The 23,107-nt window shown below is 38.5% G+C and overlaps 2 protein-coding genes across 3 annotated transcripts in view; both read right to left on the minus strand.

Moving 5' to 3' along the window:
- The window catches only part of LOC136029112 (gastrula zinc finger protein XlCGF7.1-like), a gene marked incomplete at its 5' end in the record, with an annotated part of 52,899 nt that extends 32,635 nt beyond the window's left edge, over positions 1-20,264 (minus strand). Inside the window, 1 exon segment of the mRNA XM_065707189.1 lies at positions 19,898-20,264.
- The window catches only part of LOC136029163 (uncharacterized), a 902,097-nt gene that overhangs the window by 203,919 nt on the left and 675,071 nt on the right, over positions 1-23,107 (minus strand). The gene's annotated exons all lie outside the window — the stretch shown is intronic.

The following is a 23,107-nucleotide window of genomic DNA, read 5'->3' on the forward strand; positions in this document are numbered from 1 at the left end:
CTTTCACTAGTCTCATCTAGGTTCAACTTTCCTCAGATTTTGCTCATTATTTTTCTTACCTTCTCATTACCAACGCTACCACAAACTCTTCTTAGCTACAATTTACATAAAGCTGACCTACTGGCAAATAATCTTCTTGTATCCCAGCCAGTTCAAATCCTCTTCTGTGGATTAGTTCCCAAGACATCACAAAGATTTTAAGTTCCTGGGAAGCAAGCGTAAAAAAAACCATTCCTTTACCCACCATGTTGGCACTCAGAAGAAGCTATTCAAATTTAAACCCAAGGAATTAGTACCCTAAATAACGTTGAAAAATACACGTAATACCAGAACTTGGTCAGAATTCAAATTAGTCACATCTTCAATGAAGCATTCATAAATTCGCAAAAACTCTTGTAACGAAGCCGATGGTGATCGATAAACAACACAGACAAGAACTTTCCTATTATCAGTCACACACTCAATGCAAAGACTCTCAAAAGTCATCTCTTGGTCATGCTTAGATAGTTGCTTCTTCACAGCAAATGGAATATTATCCTGAACAAAAAGCCCAACTCCGCCACCCTGTCTATTTTTCCTATTATTAGATATAAATTTAAATCCATCACAATTCAAGAATTCTGCATTTTCATTACTTAAAAACGTTTCACATAGGCCTAAGATACTTACCCTGTGGTTACAAAGTAACTGCGAAACAAACTCGTGGCTACTAGCCAAACCTCTGCAGTTAAAAAGTGCTGATCTTAAGTTCCCATCAATTACAGGTGTTCCTAAATCCCCTTCAAATAAAAAATCAGTTGCAGGAAGGCTAGCTAAATGATCATCATAGACACCTTCAGCAAAAGGGGAAAAATAATAATAAATATTTTTTAGATCAAGCTGATCACCGAGGTGGCTCCCCAATCTTCCAACAGACTCCCCACTACTCACGTGTTATATATAAATTTCATCTTTACCTTATGTCCCAGACAGACACGACGGAAAAATGGAAATGGCACCGCACCACTAATCAGACAAATCAGGTAAAAAAGTGGCAGAGAACAAACATGACCTCGAAACCTGATTTTTTTCACTAGACCTACTAACACTAGAAAATTAAAAAAAAAATTATGCGCAGAAAACGAGGTTGTAGAGCCCAACATGTACACAACACTGTGACAGAAGTGGTAATAAAATCAATCAAAATTTCTATCATAATACTAACAATAATCACAAAGGGACAGCAAAAACTAGCCCATCACTCTTTCCCAGTGTGACGAGGCCTTGGATTTGGATTCAAGCCAAAGCTTCGAGCACTTCTGTTTAACAGGCGTAAACTTTGCGAAATCTGATTCACGTAAATCCTTTGCTTTCGAAAGAAGTTCATTTCGAGTAGCGTTTAGCTTGGGTGGAAGATCCGTGCACACACGAATGCCGCTCCCCTTCAATTTACGAACTGAGTTGATAATCCTCTGAATGTTCTGTTTGTTTACAACTGAGATAAATACAGGTGCCGGACGAGGCCTTCGATTAGTAACGTTAAAGTGGCCTGACAGACGAGACGGAGCATTTGAACCACCGAGCATGCGGTAGCACTTCGCAATCTGAATGGGGTCACTTATCTCCATTGTAACAGATAAAAAAAAAATTTCACATTTTCTTCAACTGTTTGAGACGGCCACTCAATAGGCATGCCATGAATTAACAAATTCAATTTGCGGTCCTTGAGATCACTTTCCAGTACCTGATTCTCCAGTTGATCACACGTCAATTTTTGATCCTCCAACTCCTTTTCCAGTTACCCAATTTTTATATCTCTATCGGAGGCATCCTTTTTTAGCGTAGCTATTTCCCCCTCAAGGAACTGGATGGACTTGTTGATGTCTTTTTGAGAACAGATTACATTAAGTTTTTTCCCATAAAATCTTCACTGCTTCATCAAAGTTCTTTTGTGATACTTCCATAATGATTGCAATGAAGCCACTTCCTTATTGATTTAATGCAGCATGCAACCAAGCACAGGTAAACATTAAATCTCCGGGCGCGCCAAAACCGGTTAGCTATTTCACTTTTCAATGCGACCTAGATTGAATAATAAAATCCAGTCAAACCAGTCCAATTAGTCTTATCCTTTTCAGAATAAATGGTCTTCACACTACGAACACGAATGAAAGACTGATGAAAATCGTTTGCAACCTTTCCTATTTTGATGGTAAACTAAAAGACAACCTTAGGCTTAAAGATAAAAGAAACATTTTAACATCGGTTACAATAGATTTATTGCTCAGGTATACGTACAAAAGGAAATAATGGGCAGTTGTGCAGAATCATGTGGCCTAACTAAAAAATTAAAAAAGAATGAGGGATATTTTGATTTGGATTGCAAGTTAATGAAAGAAGAACTAAAATATTTATTAAATTGTTTGAATGAATTTGATAGCGCAGAAGATCAAAGTCTGAGATAGGCTAAATATAAAGATAAAAGAAGAGAATATAAAAGTTTAATAATAAAAAAAAGACTATGAGAATAAGAAGAAACTGGACATTGCTGATGATTTTAGAAATAAAGATTGCTGTGCCTTTGTTGCCGCTGTTGCCGCTCCGAAGTTGCCAATATAATTTCTTTTGGGCGAATTTGAAAAATCAGCCAAAAAGTCGGCAGCCGAAAACGTCTGGAAAGTTTGGTTATCATATTCAAAGTCCAGTGAAATTTCGTCAAAAAGCCACCAACAGACCAGAGAATTGAAGATTGTGTGATTTAAATGTATTTATCTAATTAGGCTAAACTTACAAGACCTCTGTCAAGAGATTTAGATAGTAAATGACTTCAGCATAGGCTCCAGTCTAGTCAAGGTTACTTTGCTGAATTTCATCGGCTGTCGAGTGAGGATTGGTTGTCTGAAGAATTATCTGGATCTAAAATCAAATTCTTTTGAAGAATTTTCCATGCAAAGCGAGCCGCGAAATAATATTCCCGATAGGTAAACGTACACAGGTTGTAAGCAGAAGAGGGGCGGGTGCCTGCCGCAAGAGCCGTACGTACCTGCTGGTATTTAGTTACCCTTAAATTGCGGGGAATAGGTGAGCAGGTCCCGACGCTTCCCTTATACTTGTGTACGCTATCCGAAAATTGCGTTGAATGCTGTGACGTAAGCAATGGGGACTCTCGTACGCAATGCTGTACTGAACTTTCTCACGCGATCCATGCAAGCGGGGAACAAAATTGAAAGCATTGTTAAGCGAGCTGTGGAGTTCTTTGATCATGCTGAAATTCTTAGTGCGAAGGAGAAACTTATAACGCTTGCCAATGAGATTGGTTATGATTACGTCTATCGGAAAACGGCAAACGATTCTGATAACGTGATGGAAATGGCGAAAATCCTAGCCCTTTGCGCTAAAGAGAAAAAGCCCTTGCCTACTTTCGTAATTTTTGATCCGCAGGAAGTGCCCACCTGCCCTGATGAAGTCAGTGCCTGCGTGAGAATAAAAGTAAACGAGATGTGTCGAAAGTTTGATGCCGGATTAGGGGCTATCGCGGATAAGATCAAACTTGCATCTGAACAGTGTGCTCAGCAGCTCGCCGGGGTATCGCAGCAATGTACTACCATAAGCGACGCTATTTCCCAGGGCTCACCCACTCCCCGTTCAGCAGCGAATCCGCCATCAAAGCCACTTTACTCGGTGGTTGTGAAAGCAAACGATATGCCGCCTGAGTTAACGTCCCCACAATCCCGGAAAGACTTCTTTGCAAAGGTTTGCCCTAGCGACGTAAGCTCCGATTCTCTTACTCTGAAACGTAGCAACGATGAATGGAAGATTCTTGTCCAGTCTCGAGATGCCGCTACCCAACTTGCAGAAGCAATGAAAAGGAAGAACATAACCACTAAAGTCAAAGCTCCCCAGTTTGTCGGTATCATGAAAAGAGTACCCTCATCAGTTAGCGAGAGTGAACTCTGTCAAATTGCTGGTTGCGACAAAGTGGCGCAATGCGGATCTACGAGAGCGTTCAAGTTATTCTATGCAAGTCGACAAACACTTGAAAACGCTATCGCGAACCCGCTGAAGATTTGTTTAGAACTGTTCAGGATTGAAGAGTTCCGCTTTCTACCGAGGAGGTGTTTCAAGTGCCATGCTGTTGGTCATTTAGCAGCTGACTGTTCGCAACCAGAAAGGTGTTCGCGCTGCGGTGGCGATGGTCACAGCTCTAGTAAGGACAACCCATGTAGTAATCCGCAAAAATGCCTAAACTGCGGCTCTAGTAGACACTCTTGCTACCATGCTGCTTGTCCCTTTAACAAAGCCCAGCCTAACACTAGCACGTAAATGGAAAATCGAATATTCTGCTGGAATATGAACGGTAAAGTGTTGGACAGAATCCCCCTTCTAACTGACCTTTCTAAAGAATATAACTGTATTTGCATACAGGAACACTTTCTGACCGATGATAGTGTAAACCTTCTAAAGTTTCCCTCGGATATGCATTACCTCGTTCAACCTGCGCGAAGATCTGGGACTCGGGGTCGTCCCTCTGGTGGCCTAGCCATAATCACGCGCTCTAACTCGGGGCCCCCCGTGTGTGTCGAGCAGAATGAATGGTTCCAAGCTGCCAAAATGCATGGCGTGTTTTTCGTAAATGTTTATTTACCAACCAATTACAATGACATCGCTTCGGAAAAGAAGTTTGCAAAAGCATGCCAGAAGCTCGGAAAGTGCCTCCTCAGTTTAGTCCAGAAATCATGCCCTGTCATAATTCTTGGTGACTTTAACTGCAATCTCGACGATCATTCCTGCCCTCGGGCTGTACTATTGCTGAACGCCTTACCAAGCGGATTTAAAGTTGCTAAGAAGGATAAGTGCTATTCCTATATCAGTACCGCAAAAACCGTCTCAAATCTTGATCATGTAGTAACTTACAAACTGGACCTAGAGTCAGTCTCGGTTGGATCTGACGGTGCCTATTCGGATCATTTACCTCTCTCTTTTGCAATACCAGCCGTCAGTCCCCAGTGTGCTCCAAAAACCAAGCCTGAGCCAGCACGTGATTGGAAAAAAGTAGTCCGTGAGCAGTTCCAGCTCAATTGTGAACAAATTTTGAAGAAAATTAAAGTGCCTTTCCACCTCCTACAGTGGGATTGTGACCTAACGGAAAGCGAGATACGCCTGCAACTGAACATGTATTTCTACGAAATTTGCCACTCCTTGAGAGTAGCTGAAAGGGTTGCTGTCCCATTACGTAGCGTCCGACGTGGGTCGCGAGTGAAAGGATGGGCCTCTAACAGTGAGCTTGTGAAGGCAAGAGCAGCTGCCAAGTTCTGGCTGGGGGTTTGGCACGAGTGCGACCGGCCAAGAAGCGGGGTAGTCAATGAATTACGGGTTTATACAAAACGGCGGTTCGCGAAAGAGCTACGAAAACATAGTAGTAGCCTCAAACGGGAAACAGTTTCAAAAATCATTGAAAACCCTAATTTGGTCTGGAAGCTCCGTGCCAGGCCTGTAGAAAGTACGGGACAAAATGCTAGTGATATAGATGAGGAAATATGGGTAGATTATTTTGCTGCTGAATTCTCCCCACCAGATGAAGTGAAAAATAAAAAGTTTAGCGAAGAGCTCGATCAGCTTATGACGAAAGAGCATAATTACCTCGTGATTTCTAGTGCGAAAATAACCCACCTTTGTCAAAAATTAAAGAAGAAATTATCCGCCGGTGCCGACCAAATCTGTGCTCTACACCTACTGAATGGTGGTCCAGTTCTATCGGAGCATTTAGCAATAGCTTACCAAATTATACTAACACATGGTATTGTACCGGACATTTTCTGTTTAGGTGTGATCACTCCAGTTTTGAAAAAGGGTAAACCTGCTCATGAACCATCGTCATACAGACCCATTACTGTATCATCTGTGTTTTGCAAGCTATTTGAAAAGCTCATAATTTCGGACATTAAAGCTAGTTGTAAAGTGCCTCCCCACCAGTTTGGATTCCAAGCTGGCTTAGGATGTGCCCATGCCTTGCATGTAGCTGCAAATGTTCTACTGGATGCCCACATTTCGAAAGAAAGCCTAGCTATAGGTGAATATGATGTACGGCGGGCTTTTGATTCGGGTATCCATTCTCAGAATATGGTTGAGCTGAGAAAGTCCGGAGTTGACCGTGCTATTGTCAAACCCTTGAACGACATGTATAGTAGGCTCAAGGTCCGTATTAAACTGTCAGGTAAATTAAGTCGTAGGTTTGCTGTGGTGAAGAAAGGTATAAAACAGGGAGCCGTATCATCACCTGATCTGTTCAACAACAGCATATCGACGGCCCAGTCAAAAGTGGCCCCTTGCTGTATTTTTAAAGGCATTGACGTGTCCCTAGTTGGGTTTGCAGATGACCTTCTAAACTTTTCAAGAATTTTGTCTTCTTTGGAATCTAACTTTAAAATTTTGGAGATGGAGTATGATGAAATTGGGTTGAGTTTTAATGTGACAAAATGTGAAGTACTGTTATTTAACTGGAATGCCTCTCAACCCGAAATCCAACTAGGGTCACAGGTGGTCATGCCCTCTAAGTCAATTGTATACCTGGGTCTGCCGATCGGTGAAACTCTTCAGCATACACGAGCACTGCTTGTAAAGCACATCGAGAAGAAGATCAGGTCAGCTTATGGAGCTTCGGTTTCCTCCAAGCGTAATCTAAATAGGTCGCTGCGTGCACAAATATTTGTTGCTGTTGCCTTACCCCATGTTCTTTACGTTTCGCCGTTCTGGAAATTACTTACAAATTCGAATAAAGTAACTATAAGAAGAATATTCTTCAGGTACCTCAAGTTCCTACTTGAGATGCCATTAAGAACAAGTAATTCTTACCTAACGAGGCGGTATTCAGTACCTGACCCATTTACTGCGGTGGAAGCGTGTCTTGAAAAGTACCGTGATAGAGTAGAAGCGAGTAACCACCAGTGGACCGCCATTCTTACATAGTTGTATTATAGTTCCTTCGTGATTATTTTCATTTCAAGAAGTTTCGTTGTGTTTTGTATGTGCGTTTTCTTCTCTTTTGTTTTTTATCCGTCTTTTGTTCAATTGTGACGGGTTTTTTCCAATATATATTTATTTATTTATTTATAAAGAATGATAGTGGAAAGGGAAATGTTAATAACCAGGTTGTTCTGGAAGCTGATTCATGGCCTGATTACCTAAATAATTTGGAAGGTGATTGTGTAGATCTTCAGGAGGGAGCGCATAGCCCAGAGATGTTTTTTATCCTATGAGGGAACATGATTACGTTTTAGTGGGTGATGTGAATGGCCAAGAGATTAAGTCGATATTAAGAATTTAATAGGTGGTATATTCCAGGATCTTCTTCTGAAAGGGTTTGTTGGCTTAGAGAATATGAACATATATACCAAGTGTGTTGAGAGACTATAGCGCTCTTTGAGAAGAGATCTTCTAGAAATCAGGGATGAGCAGTGTGTGCCACAAAAGTTACAGCACTAGATTCTTTATAAAGACCCCCTTTACCATTTTCTTATCCAGGCTTCACAGTGACACCACCCCCCCTCCTGGGTCAGAGCCCTTACCACACAGCCAGGATGGTGACAGCAGGAGTAAATCCAGGGGGGATAAATTAGACACCCCCCCCCCAAAAAAAAAAATTAAAATTGGAAACTTGTCAGGTAGGGTCAACATTCTTATAGATCTTAAGTAATACAAAAGGATAATGTATGCTGTAAATCTTGTTGTGATGAGGATAAAAACTGAATGATTTATTTACTTTATAAAGTAAAATTTAAAACAATACTGTCTTGAAGGCTAACCAAATTCAATATGGATCTTAATCCCATTAATATAGAGTAATGCATGAACAACAAGTACGTAAGTTGCAATGATCTCCACATGAGAAGTTTGTTTTGTGAAAATACAGTTGGAAAGAATGGTAGGCTGCTGCCAAGTAAGCCAAATGCTGTTATGACCTCAGGCTCCTAAGGTTGTTGAACTTCATACAAATCATTCATGTCCTTTTTCAGAGTTTATATGCAAGTCTACACCCCTTTTTATTACTTAGTCATCAATCATTTAAAAACAGACATAAAAAAGTATATACTTTCTCAAAAACAAACAGTTGGTTGATAGCAGACCTTGGTTGGTTGATACAACCTTAGTTAGAATGGGAAGCAATTAATATACTTAAGGAGATATGGTTATGATGGAGCTTCATTTATGAGTGGCTGGTTTCAATGTTGGCCTGTTATACTATGTGAAATTTTTCCCATATGCAAGTCACTCCTTAAACTTAGCTGTGTGTCATTTGTGGAACATGCCTGTTATAAGAAAGTTTCTAGGAACATTGAAAGAACTAATTAATTTCTCTAGAACTTCACCTAAATGCTCTGCAATTTTCAAACAATTTGTTCAAGCAAGTAATCTTATCACCAGGACAAAAAGTGTAAGGCTGAACAAATTTTATGAGACTTGATGGGCAGAGCACTTAAAAGCAATCATTTTATTTAAAGAGATGCTCATTAGTATCTGTAAGACTATGAGGGAAATTCAAGAACATCCTGATTCAGATTCTAAATGTTCAGGCAAAGCTTTTTGTTTGCTATCTGCTATTGAGAGATACAGTTTTGTTGCAGCTGTGGCTACTGTCAGTAAAGGTTTTTAGTATGTCATAAAATTTATTGACATTTTTGCAATCAGAAACTATACATCTTGTATACTTCATCACTTATGCTGACATTCTCAAGAACAGAGCTAAGAGACATGAGAGAGAGAGAGAGGAGTGAGGCTATTTTTCATCCACTTTTTCATGAAGGGACTGAGTTGTGTCAAGATTATGAAATCAGCATTAGAGTACCCAGGTGAGCTCCAAAACAAAACAAACCAAAGGTTTATATCAACCAACCAAGGTCTAGTATCAACCAACTGTTTGGTTTTGAAAAAGTCTTTATTTTTTTATTTCTGCTTTGAAATGTTGGAAAACTAATTAACCAACAGGTGTGTACACTTCTATGTAATGAGAATAAAAAACCTATTGTTACAAAAAAGGGTCTTTTATCAAGAATAATGCCCATTCTACATTGCAGAGATTTGAGGGCATGAGAAAGCAGCTCAGGTAAAGAGTATTCAATTAGGGTACTTTAAGAGATTGTTTGGGCTGCATATAACAACTCATTCCCAGTTTTTAAATGGCAAACTAGGTATATAGCCACTAAAAATTAAAGACTAGTCTCAATTATTAAGTTTTGGTTGATAGTTGTCCAGTTTCTAAGTGACAGGTTGCTTCAGGCAGCTTATGAAGATTTCCTCTCACAGGGGAAAAAAAGATCATGGCCAATAAAAATAAGACATTTTTGACAAAACAGGGTTTTCTTTTGTTTGGAATGAGTGTAGAGGACCAATAGACATAAATACAAATTGGGAGAATAAGATTAAGATAGTACTAGAGAATCAAATGATTCAAAAATGGAGTGAGGAGATAAAAAATTAGAAACATTAAAATTTTATAATGATGATAAAGTGGTTTATGGGCAGGAGTTCAACCTTAAACTGAATTTACCAGCTTGATATTTGACAGTGTGGATGCAGCTCAGGACTAACTGCCAGCCAATTAGTGCAAAATTTAAAAGATATTCTAAAGAAAGATGTTCCAATGAAGACAGATATACTTGCCTGCTTTGCAGAGTTAAAGAGGATTATTTAGTGCATTGGTTAAACTAGTGCCAGGGGCTCTCTACAATCAGGAAAGGGATATTTGGAAATAATGAGTTGATACTTCCAGGTGTCTTACATAGTACATTGCTTCTGTTTATTTGTAGAATAGCAAAGTAACTGGAAATTTTGTTAAATGAAAACCATATAAATAAAACAATCCCAGTATAAAGTAAATGTAATGTTTTATTTATGTGTTGAGTGTTCTTCTCAATGACTGTATTTTTAAGTATTAAGTACTATTATTAGGTTAATGTAGTGTTTCATTTAAGTGTTTTATGATGATTGCTGACCAAAACTTATGCTATTTATGCCTTTTGTTTATGGCAATATATTTGGCTTTAAAATACACTTATCTTATCTATCATACAATTTGTGATATAGATGCATACACTATTGGGGTTGGGGGTGTAGTATAGTGCTATTAGTAATGACATAGGGCCTATATAAGAATCCAAGGTTTTTTTTAAGTTGCTTTTAAAATTTGATGAGGTTTCTTCCTTGACTCCCTACTCTGCACTGATACCCAGTAGATTGGTGTTATGTTGCGTATTTCAGAAGAGGGTATGAACTAGACTCTAAATGTCTTACCTAAGGTGAACTTAAAATTATCAGCCTAACCTCAGTTGTTGTCAAAATATTCAAGTGCATAGTCAATGATTTAATCCTTAAGTATTTGGCCACCAACAAGATCTTCTCACCTAAGCAGCATGGCTTCCAGTAAGGGAAATTAATTGAAACAAACTTTCTGGGGTTATACAAAGAAATCACAGATCTATCCAGTTGCCCTGCTGTTTTTGGACTTTACCAAGGCATTTGACAAGGTTCTCACAGTCAACTGCACTCCAAAATTTCCACTGTTGGCATTAATCAGGCTGTTCTAGACTGGCTAATGAAATTTTTTACAAATCACAAGCAGAAAGTTTGCTTATTTGCTACAGTTGACCAGTCAATATACTATGACAAGGCCAAAGTAATGAACAGAGTACCACAGGGTAATGTACTGGGTCCAACTGTTTTTCTGCTGTACATCAATGAAATATTCAACCATATAAACAATGACAAGCAATTGTTTTCTGATGATCCAAAACTCTTTGGTATTGAATACCCCCAAAGCAACCAGCATGACATAGATGAGCAACAAGATTGGGCCCAAGACTGGCTTCTCCAATTCAACATAGGCAAATGCTTGACATTATACTTTGGACCTAATAACCCAATGGCTAACTGCACAATTTATAACCCCAAAGCAAAAGTAAGAGAGCAATTAGAGAGCAGAACAGAAGAAAGGGATCTTGGTGTCATCATTGAGGATAAGTTTAAATTTCATGGCCATGTTCAGCAGGATGTTTCCCAATGCAAGCCCTGGTCTTGGATTATTAAAATGGACAGTTAATAGCAGACAGGTATCTATATTTATAAAACTAGGCTAAATAAAGCTTTTGTCAGACCCCACCTCAATTTTGACATGTGTCTTGCTGGTCTTGTTTATCAACAAGATGTGAGGCTCATCAAAAATGTACAGAGACAAGCAACAAAATGAACAAGAAGTCTTACATCAACCTCATATCAAGCTCCCAATCAAGAATCCCCCAGTCATTCTTTTCAAGAAGAGTCAAAAACCACTGGAATAAACTGTCAGTAGGCTACTCTCTCCATCCAGTCCTTTGAAAACCAACTTGACAAGGAGTGGGAGAAGAAGCAGTGCAGTCATAAACCCAACAGCACTAGAGGTCTGGAAGACCTTAAAGCTCTCAGTTGGATTAAGGTAAGATGAATTGTTTTGCTAGGCTAATCCTCAGGGAAATAATGATCCTGCTCTGAAGTATTTCTATTTTATAGCCTAGCAAGTCACTACTAGAGAAAAGCATATAATAAGTCTATGCAGCAGCAGCAGATTTCGGACCTTTCTTGACTGCAGATGTCACTTAGGTCCTCATTCAATGGTTCTAAATAAATCATCCTGGAAGGTTGAAAATACAAGGGAAGGCGGATTTGCCTCCCAAAGCTAAAATTGGTCAACAGTAATTAAACATTTCACTAATATTGTCTCGCCTTGATACACATCATTTAACAGGTTTAAGTAACACACTAGTTTATATCTTCTTGTCTACTCCTATATTTTGTAGAAACTGAACTACTAGTCGAAAGATTTGTATACTAAGTTTTTCGTCAGCCACTCCACCCAAAAGAAGATTTATATTACATTGCATAGAATTCTGAGTAAGGAACTTTACAAAACTTTGTCTTTGATGTTGATAATTATCACAATCTAGAAGAACATGTGCAATTGTCTCTTCGTTGTTACAACATCTGCAATTTTCATCCTCTCCAAAAAATCTTGCACGATAGGATTGAACCCCTGCATGTTGGGATCTTAGCCGAAACAAAATAACTCCCTCTTTTCTTGTTAATTTGTCGTATATTTTTAATTCATGCCTCCTTGTGGTTTTGCTGGTGACAAAATAGTTGCCTGACAAATTCCGGTTTTCCTCAAAAGAAAATTTATCTAGATTCTTTATTACTTTGTCAATCATCTTAACTTCCATGGGAGAATCACATTCAGTAAAGGGGCCTGTCATTTTTGTGGCCTGCTTTGCAGCTCTGTCTGCTCTTTCATTACCATCAATCCCAACATGAGCTGGTACCCATTGTAGAATTACTTTGTGATTTTTGCAGACAGATGTAAACATAGAGTAACAAGCAATTACTTCCATTATGGACATCCTATTTCTATTTGCATTAATAATGGCATCAATAGAGGCTTTAGAATCTGAACATATAACTATCTTTGGATAGTTTTGAAGATTGGTTCCTATATATTCCAAGGCTTTCTTAATGGCAATAACTTCTGCTTGGAATACAGATGTTTCAACTGGTAACTTAAATTGATTTGTAATTTGCAGCTTAGGGATTACAAATGCAGCCCCAACTGGTGTGTCATGTTGAATTTTTGATCCATCTGTATATATATGTACAAAGTCGCTATATAAGTTGGCCATGTGTAATCTAAAGCTGATTGCAAGATTGAACCAGGATACTTCACCAATATTATTTACACACTCAAGATGACTCTGTTCCCAAGGAGGTAATGGCCTGTTTTCTGGGACCTTTAGCATATCTGTTATTTTTAAACAGTAATCAAATTGAGAGCAGAGTTCAATGGCTTTCTCAAAAATATTTTTCTGATTGCGTTTCTTTTGGCTGTTATCTGTGATAAAGATACCTGGTTTTACTATTCTTGATTTTACTGGATGTGTTCTGTCAGCTGCCCATAGTTTCTTGATATATTTTAATACTGTAGTACTTCTTCTTGTTTCAAGGTCTTCTAGGCCACTTTCTGATAGCAGGAATGGAATTGGTGTTGTGTTCCTTGCTCCAAAGGAAATCCTCAGAGCTGCATTCTGGATTGTGTCTAGTCTTTTAAGGGTTGATTGTGGAGCTGATTGATAAATTGCTGCAGCATATTCAAGCTTTGATCGAATATACTTTTGGTAAAATTCAATCTGGAATTTTGCTCTACTACCCCAAGAGGACCTTGTTAATGATTTCATAACATTTAGTCTTCTGATGCATGCTGCTTTGGTGTATTCTATGTGAGGATTCCAATTTAGATTTCTATCAATAATACAGCCTAAAAACTTCATTTGATTAACATAGTCAATTTTTCTACCTCCTAAAGTCAATGTTGGAGCACTTATAGCAGTTTTTCTAGTTATAAGCATACCTTTGGTTTTATGTAAAGAAAAATTGATGTCAATACTGGCTGCCCAATTCTCTAGTTGTTGCAATACAGCTTTTATGCTTTTAGTGACCTCACTGATGGTTCTTCCTGTGACCCAAAAGACTTTATCATCTGCAAATATGCTTGCTCTGGATGTCCCATCATCTAGTGGTATATCATACACGCCGATGTTATATAGATCAGGTCCTAGTGCTGAGCCCTGTGGCACACCCCTTTTGACCTTCAATGTGCTGGTAGATATGGTATTTCCTACTCTAATGTGAATTTCCCGGTCTTCCAGGTAACTCTTGACAAATTTTAATAGTCTTCCACGTATACCACTTTCAATAATACCATTCAAAATTTGTCTGTGGGTGAGAGAATCAAAGGCACTTTCAATATCTAAAAATACTGCAATCATTATTAGCTGGTTCTGAATAGCATAAGTGGCATCTCGTTGGAAACACACCAGGTTGTCAATGGTACTTCTATTCTTCCTAAAGCCACACTGGACGTCTTTGAGGAACTTTCTTTTTTCTATTTCCCAATTCAATCTCCTTTTAATAAGTCTTTCATACACTTTGCCCAAAACAGGCAAAAGTGTTATAAAGCGGTGATTTTCAATCTTTGAGCTATCTTTACTGGCTTTAGGAATCATTATTGAAGTTGCTGTTTTCCATATTTTTGGGAAATAGCCAATATCCCATGCTTGGTTGATTAAGTCAAGCAGGCATGATATCCACTCATCATTGAGATTGGAAATAAACTGAGGAAATATCATGTCAGATCCCGGAGCAGTTTTTGGAAGATAAGATATAACATGTTGTATTTCTGCTAGTGTAAATGGCTTATTGTATGGCTCATGTAGTTCTCTTCTGGAGAGTCTGTTGATCTTTGAGTTTTGGCAAATGATTCCAGTTGTATCATGATCCATTTTACCCATAGTTTGGCTGAGGAACTCTAAGCTTGCTTCAGCTCTTTGTGCTTCAGTGAGAAGAGGAATGTTGTTGTAAATCATAGGAGGGTTATTACTTTTTGGAGAGGGCTTGTTCATCATGTGTCTTACAAAGGAATAGACTTTGTTTGCTGGAGTTTTGAAATCAAGGTGCTCCATAAAATCTTTGATGCTTTTATTTTTTGCAGCTGAAACTGATTTTTTAAATTTTGCATATGATTTTTTCATTTGAATCAGATTAGATAAAGTAGTTGCAGCCGAATATATTCTGCTTTGTTTCTTATATTCCTTTTTTGACTCTTCACACTCTCTGTTCCACCAAATGCTGCTTTTTACCCTCTTATTAGTGCTTGCAGTAAATGGCATAGACGTCTTTGCAATTTCTAATAGTTTATTCTGAAATAGGAGGATTTTGTCATCAATAAAGGTATCTGTAGTCAAGATATTTTTTATGGGAATTAGATTTAAATTGTATTTAAAATGGGACCAGTTAGCCCTTTTTACCTGGAACCTGAATCTGTTACCATGACTTGCTGAAAATGATCTACTATTGGTTTGTCTATTAGACTCTATTGCCAAATGGATAGGAGAATGGTCACTAAATAGTAAAGTATCAGATGGGATACAAATGGATGTCATACCTGCTATGTTAGGACTGGTCATAATCAGGTCAATTGTAGTTCTAATTTGAGAAAGGGGATTACATCTGGTGGGTAGTCCTTTTGGTGTTATCAGGCATATGTTGGTATCAAGCAGCAACTTTTCCAAGCTTCTTCCAGATGGGTTAATCAAATCGCACTTACACCATACTTTACTGTGGGCATTGAAATCACCCACTATAATTAGGTCCTCATTACTTGGGATCAATTGGTGTAGTTTTTTCATTATGTCTCCAACGGTGGGATTGCTTCCATTGGCATTGTATACATTGAATATATTTAAAAAACTGCCATTATCTTGAATAATTTTACATCCAGTAATTTCCAAATTCCATTGAGGGTTTTCTTCGATTTTTGGCTCAATTCTAGTAAAATGAATGTTATTTTTTAAACAAATAATTACTCCTCCTTTGGTGCCATTAGTTCTGTCTTTCCTGATGACATTATAGTTTCTAAAGTTCATTCTCATATGGGGTTGTAGCCAAGTTTCCTGGATACATATTATATCTATAGAATTTTCCTGGCAGTGGTCAAGAATAATATCCTTTTTTTCCTTTCCTATAGATTGAGCATTCCAAGACAGTATTTTAAGGGCCATGGTGGTTACCTAATGAGGCTCTATTAAGTAAACAGACATTTGAAATCTTTTGTTCATTAAGGTCCCCAAAATTTAATTCTTTTACCAATTTGCAGAGTTTTTCAATTCGAGCTGGTAAGCTTAGGCTTGATAAATTTATAAGATCTGGGCTGCAAAGTAGACCAATTACTAACCTTTCAGCTACTTCTGTTTTTGATGATGTAATGAGTCTTTCAGTAGTTTGGTTTGGTGCAGTCTGATTAAACTTATTATTATGAAATCTCTTCTTATTTAGAACGTCTGCATAGCTTTTATAGGCTACCTGTGCCATACGGAATCCTATTTGATATTTTTCGGCCACTTGAAGGATTCCTTGGTTTTGTTGTCTTACTGGGCATAAGTTGGATGTTGATGAGTGGCTTCCACCACAATTGGCACATGAATATGATTTTTGTCTAATTGCTGGGTCTATTGTTTTCAGTGGGCACTGGCCTGATTGGTGTTTCTCTGAGCACCTCAAACAGACTGACTCTTTAGCTCTGCATTCTTTTTGAGTGTGTCCATATTTCTGGCACTTGTGACACTGAAGTACTCTGCGATAGTACTGGTATACCTCCCTCTTTCTTCCAAAGCACCAAACATTTGGTGGTAGGGTCCTACCCTCAAATACAACTAATATAGCAAGACTGTCTTCAAGTTTTTTGGATTCTTTATTATATCTCTTCTGCCTTATAGCGTCTTGTACCGCTGTAGGAGATTGTAAGCTTTCCTTGATTTCCTCTATGGTTAGGTTAAGAGGGATACCTTTAATTATTCCTCTTACTGTAGGTTGTATTCGTTTAGTTATTACAGATATGTTGCAGAGTGTGCTAATGGAAAGAATATTTTCACTATCATTCTCCCCTTGTAGATATAAGAACATATTCTTTCTTTCTTTCTTTACTTCAAGCTCAAATTTTGAATTTTTCAATGTTGTCTGGATTGACTTTGCTATTTCATGATCAGGGGGAAATGTTTTCCCATTTTCTGCAATTATGATTTCTATTAACACTTTATACTGTTCTTGCTCTGGCAAGCTTGGTGTATCCTTGTTAGTGTATTCTGCTTGAGGTGCTGCAGCTTTCCTTTGTTTACACTTTGTATTTACACCATTTTCACTATCTGGGGACAAATCTCTCCTTTTTATACCAATGTTTGGATTCTGTCCTAGTCTTGGTAATACTGATCCATTTTCATGCGTTATGATACCTTCTATTTCCATTGGATTTACAGATGTTCTGAGCTCTTCATCACTGTCATAAGAGGGTAATGCTGGATAACTCTCTTCATTGAGTGCAGAAAATTTGTTTGAGGTCGGGATGGAGTAGCTTGGGTAGGTGGGACGTATAATATAACTTTGGGGTGGCGGGATTGAGTTATGGCTTGCAGTAACAATTGGTTGAGTTGAGCTTCTCTGGAGATCTCCTGGCGTATATATTGTTACACTTTGTCCATTAGGGAGAATTCCAATTAGAGGTTGAGAGTAAGGGGGATGGAAATTTTGGGTGGGACCAGGTAAACCCTGGTCAGGCAACTGAAGCATTCAGCTGCAATCACGATTGTCTAAAGTATAATATGGTAAAGTAATCACAGAAATACAAAGAATCACCAATACTCACAAGAAAATTACAACTTGAAGCAAAAGATTTTATATCCAACCGGTTAATCTTTTCTTCCTCTATAATAAGTCTATTCTTAGTCACCGAATCAGTTTTAAAAACTTCTGCCAGCTCTCTTTTTATCCTTTGGTAATCGATATTTTCCGCCATTTTTTATAATTTAAAATCTTCTTATTTAGCTCATTTATTGTCCAGTCATTCCATCTATAGCTATAGATTCTTATCACTTACTCGCAGTGGAGACCCAACTGTTAGTACTATTACTAACGTCTCCAAGAGAAGGCGCTAGGCTCGCTTCTCTTCACTTTGTACGGACACAAAACAAACAAGAGAATTCCTTATATAGCACTGACTTAACACACACTAGAGAGAAGGTGCTTGGCTCACTTCTCACCGGGTATTATATACACTATGCACAGACTTCAACTTCTCTTCTTTTGAGATTTTGTTGGTAAGTTCACAAGTTCAGTTTGATTGGTGGCTTACTCTGCCTCCCGTACCTTGATTTAGTTACTGGCATAACCACTGGTACTCCCTCCTTGGGTGGGCTTGGGTACTGGTAGTACGGAGTAGGGCTGTTCTGTCAAGTGAGGGAATGTCTGATGATGCAGTAAACGGTGTTTCGTCTGCACGAGTTAGGTCCAACGCTGGGGGGATCACAGTAGGAGTAACTGCATCGCTTACAGTGCATTTTCCTGGACTACGTCTGTTCTGTACTTGTGTCGATGGCTGTGCATTTGATATGTGTTTCCGATTCCTCTGTAGAATTGTTCCAGCTTCGGTTTCGATATGGTACGATCTAGGGCGTGCTGCTGGTGCTATGATGCTGGCGGTGCTCCACTGGCCATCAGTTTGTTTCTGGTAGGTCACTGTGTCCCCCGAGTGGAGTGCAGCTCTAGACTTGGCATGTTTGTCAAAGTATCGCTTCTGTCTTAACTGGGCCTCTTCCCGCTTCAGCAGGTACTTTTTAGTTGGAACCACCTGCTTCCGCAGGTGCTTTTCTGTGCAGGGTAAGGTGGAGCGTAGTTGGCGGCTCATTAGCAGTTGTGCAGGGGCGGCGTAGTTGTCTACGGGTGTATTTCTGTATTCCAGTAGACCCAGATACGGGTCATCTCCGCCTTCACATGCCTTGGTGAGGATGTCCTTACAAGTTTGGACAGCCTTTTCTACCAGTCCATTGGACTACGGGTAGATAGGGCTGGAGGTCTTGTGCCTTATGCCCCATTCTTTGACGAACCATTCAAACTCTGCAGATGAGTATTGTGTTCCGTTGTCTGAGATGATGGTGTGGGGATCCCATGTCGAGCAAAATGTGCTTTTAGTTTACTGATGACTTCTTTGGATGTCAAGTTTTTCAACAGGTCGACTTCAAAGAAGCGGCTGTGGTAATCAACTGTTATAAGATATTTCGCTTCATTCCAATCAAATATGTCTGAGGCTACCTGCTGCCATGGTACTAAGGGAATCTGGGAGATCATGAGAGGCTCTTTCTGGTTGTTACGGCTATGTTTTTGGCAAGTGGGACAGTTTGTGATTAGCGTTTCAATATCACCATTCATCTTTGGCCAGTAGACGAGCATCCTGGCACGTTGCTTTGTCTTTTCCATACCAAGGTGGGAGACGTGAAGTTGCTTGAGGATTTGGGGTCGCATCTTCCTTGGGATAACCATCCTTTCGCGTTTAAATATGATACCATTCATGTATGACAGCTCGTGTTGAAGGTTCCAGTATGCAAAGAGATCTGTAGCACATTGCTTTCTGGTGTTGGGCCAACCGCCTTGTATGGCTTCTCTGAGATGAATCAGGTGCTCATCTTCCTTGGTATGAAGTCGTATTTCCTCAAGTCTTGCATCGCTAACAGGAAGTACGCGTGCAATCTGGTAGACATACACCTCGATTTTTCTATGGAGCTTCTTGTCGATGTCAGGTAGGTGCAGCCTTAATAAAGTGTCTGCGACTACGATTTCTGTCTCTGGTCTGTAACTGAACTCTAGGTCATAGGGATGAATCTGAAGCATCATTCGTTGAGCTCTGGCAGGTGCTTTTTGAAGTGGATTTCGTAGGATGGTTTCAAGTGGGCGGTGGTCTGTGGTTACGACAGGAAGTAAGCCTGTCGCTCAACTTAGTGACCAAGGGGATTGATCCTTAACCATAAATAAAAGTTCGAATAGGGATAAATAAAAAGATTTAACCCTGTTTGAATTTTTATTTATCGTCATGGAAAGACAGTGTGGTTTTCGAAATTACTTGCATCGAACCTTAAGTCCCCAATTCTTAAGCAGAGCAGCAATCGACCGCACTACCATTGAATTGGAAGGTAGTTATCCTTCTTAAATTTCAGCCTTAAATTAACCGTAAACACTACGGTGATTTTTACTTTTAACATCAATAACAACACTCCTATGTATCGATCCTGCCAGTCCTCGACTTAAAATAACATTATCTGTAAGGTTGGTTGTCTTATCATCATACGAGTACCATGTTAAATTATGGGCCATTTTAGATTACTGTTCATACAAAACTGTGGCAGTTTATTATCACTGCTAATTCCATTCCCTATGGCAAATTTGCCTAAACTGTGATACAATTTTTTCCTATCTGTACAAACCTGGGTATTAAAGTCTCCTAATAAAAATATCATATTTCTACCTGAGATCGTGTCTGTTTGTTCCTGTAGCCGCAGGTATTAATGAAATTTATCAGTGTCACTACTTTTGCTCATTTCAGTGACTTATTTAAATCACTGAAATTATTATGTCCTCAAGAAAAGCAATGGATTAATAACTTCTTCTCAAGTCTACACAAAGCGCTTAATCCAGGCTAGAAGCCGATTGCAAGAAGTCCTCGGAACTTCCGAATTGGATGGAACCGCAGATTTGCATGCTTGAACCAATCTGATTCACCATATTACAGATGGTTTTCTGCAGTTGGTGATGCTATTTTATCAATACGAGTCGACCTCCTGCACAAGAAAACTCAAGCCTCAGTGTAGCTTAGACTCGCTGTATATTCACACCTGCAAATATAATACTACAATGGGGAGGCAATCCATTATAAACAAAATAGCTTTGAAGAGGTTATTTAGACTAAAAATGCCTACCAAAACCAGGAATATTTATCCATTAATCAAGTTGTGCAATGCTGCGTCGTTTACTAGGGTAAATTTCCTCGAGAGATGCCACTCCTCAAAGTCACCCGTCTGCACTTTTTGTAGTCAAAGGTTCTGGATAGCCAAACTCCTGAAAAGTCCGTACCATGCCACTATTAGGCCGTCCATGCAGGGATTTACATCGGGGAATAGGGATGGGGGAGGAATGTGGTGACAGAGCAAAGACCTCAAACCACCTCACAGCACAGGAACTCTGTTGATTCAAAACAAGAACAAGAAGATTTAAAAGTCGTCAAGTTCTATATGATCACTATTTTGGTTCTTCGATGCCGAAGAGATTCTTCAAAACACAAGGACTATTTTCACCCTTATGCCGTGTTTCTAAATACAGATGCAATCTTTCGACGGCTAGATTTACATTTATTTATTTATTATGCTGAAGCACTGCCTTAAGATTGTTGTGGTTTTCTTTGCTGTAACATGATAGTCTCTTTTTCGCTCTTTCATATAGATTTTTCAATTTGCATAATTTGATAGATTATCCTTGGATTTTTACTTTAAGTGTTTTATAATTACTTTGTAATTGAATATCTGCCAGTGATTCAGAAAGAACTAAAATGGAGTAATATATCTAATAACGGATAAATACTTTTAATTAGGACTTTATATTTAATTAATATATTATTTGAAGTTTTTACCGTCATTATATATGTTATTGGTACTATAATAGTAAATAGAAAGACAGTGTTATAAGAATACTTAATAATAAAAAGGAAAAACATATACGAATTATAGACACAGATAAATTGTACGTCCGCCAACAAACTTAGGTTGCAAGAAGTGTGTGCCTCTGTTGCAGTAGTTTGCGATATTTTTATAACAATATTGAAGCATTTTTGTTGTCTTTATTAAAATAGGTACACTAGCTAGGGTTGATTTTTTTTCCGTCGGGGATAAAATCCTCACCATACATATTCCCACTTATGATTTGCCACTTAAGACATGGTCACTTAAGATTTTACTATATGGACGGTGGATGAATTTTTATTCATTTTGTAACTTCTTATTTTTCCCTTCTTTATATCTCTGACCATGGGGACTTTGAAGAAGGATGACTAATATTTATCTAATTTTTCGCTATGTGTTCGTGCAGAACCTAGTCTTGAAATGTTTAGTCCAAACATCACATTTACAATTCCTACAACCTCTAGCGATGATCTTGCAAGTCCCCTAGTGACCGTAGAAGGATTTTGATGAGGTAGCCAGTTCCATCAATGCTAGTAAATGCTTTACCCACTTTCAAACGAAAGTGTAATTTTATCCCTGACAGAGTTGGGGCGACATGAGTCACCAGGAAACATGTCGGTGAGACTGTATAATTGAACGAACATAAAATGTGTATATGCATATTAATTTATTTATCTGTAATTTTTCCCCGAAAATGGTGCTATAATTTTTCTGAAAATTAGTATATTATCGTTTTCCGTTGGGAAAACACGATTTAGATAGGTCAAGAGTTAGAAAATTCGTTTAGGGTCTTAATTTAAAAAAAAAAGTTTTTCATGCCAACGACGTCATAATTACTCGGAAAAGAAGGCCACTATCAAGAATATCAAGAAAAAATAATCGTACGCGATAATCATTCTATGTACATACATAATTGTGATCAAGCGTATTTTATTCTCAAAGGCCCATTCACAATGTGATATTACTAATGCCGACATTCAGCAAGGACTAATTTGAGACAATCAGATTTTTCATAGGTTTTTCTGATTGGCTGAATATTCCATTGAAAACTCTGATTGGCTCAAGTTAGCGTTAGCTTAATCGGTACCAGTAAATCTGTTTGCGAGTGGGCCTTAATCGTTGTAAAATAACATCTTTGATCTACGGAAAATCGTGTTAAGTAACATCCGTATTCACTCGCATATTTACCTCCACATACCCATTGTCAGTATAAAGTTGACATTGCTAAACTCCATGAAATTTTAGGTGTGGATGGAAGAGATGGTGTAGATGGCCTGAAGGGGGAAAGAGGAGAGCCTGGATTTGCAGGAATGCCAGGTAAGCATTTAAAATTTTGGAAAAACAAGAAAGAACGAGCTGCTTGTTGTTTTTTATTTATTTATTCATTTACTGAACTTGCACCAAAATAAGTTGTAAACAAAATGTATAATTTTTTAACTTGTACACTATAAAGTTGTACACTTGTACACTGTAAGGAGCGACCTGACTCAATTGTAACCGAAGCTCTAAAAAAAGAATTTTGATACCGATAGATATAAAAAAAGAATCAGCTCATTATGCTGGTTTCAAATATATAAGTTTCATTAAGTTTAGTCTAACTCATTAACGGCTACGAGCCTGAGAAAATGTCCCTGCTTTTCGAAAAATGGAGGAATTGCCCCATAAAAGTCATAGAATCCTAATGAAAATCACACCTTCAGATTCCGCGAATCAGAAGACCTTACTGTAGAGGTTTCAAGCTCCTATCTGAAAAAATGTGGAATTTTTTATTTTTGGAACAAATAAGATCACGGATGCGTGATTATTTGTTATATATATTTTTTTTCCAAGTGTGATCATATCAACCCAGTGGTCCTAAAATATCTTGAGAGGGCTCATTCGAACCGAAATTAAAAGTTCTATTGTCCTTTTTAAGGGACCAAAAAGATTGAAGGGCAACTAGGCCCCCTCCCCTGCGCTCCACCCCCCCCCCCCCACAAAAAAATCTCCCGATCAAAATTCTT

This window comes from Artemia franciscana, chromosome 1, assembly GCF_032884065.1.
Source record: "Artemia franciscana chromosome 1, ASM3288406v1, whole genome shotgun sequence".
In the NCBI taxonomy this organism is placed as follows: domain Eukaryota; kingdom Metazoa; phylum Arthropoda; class Branchiopoda; order Anostraca; family Artemiidae; genus Artemia; species Artemia franciscana.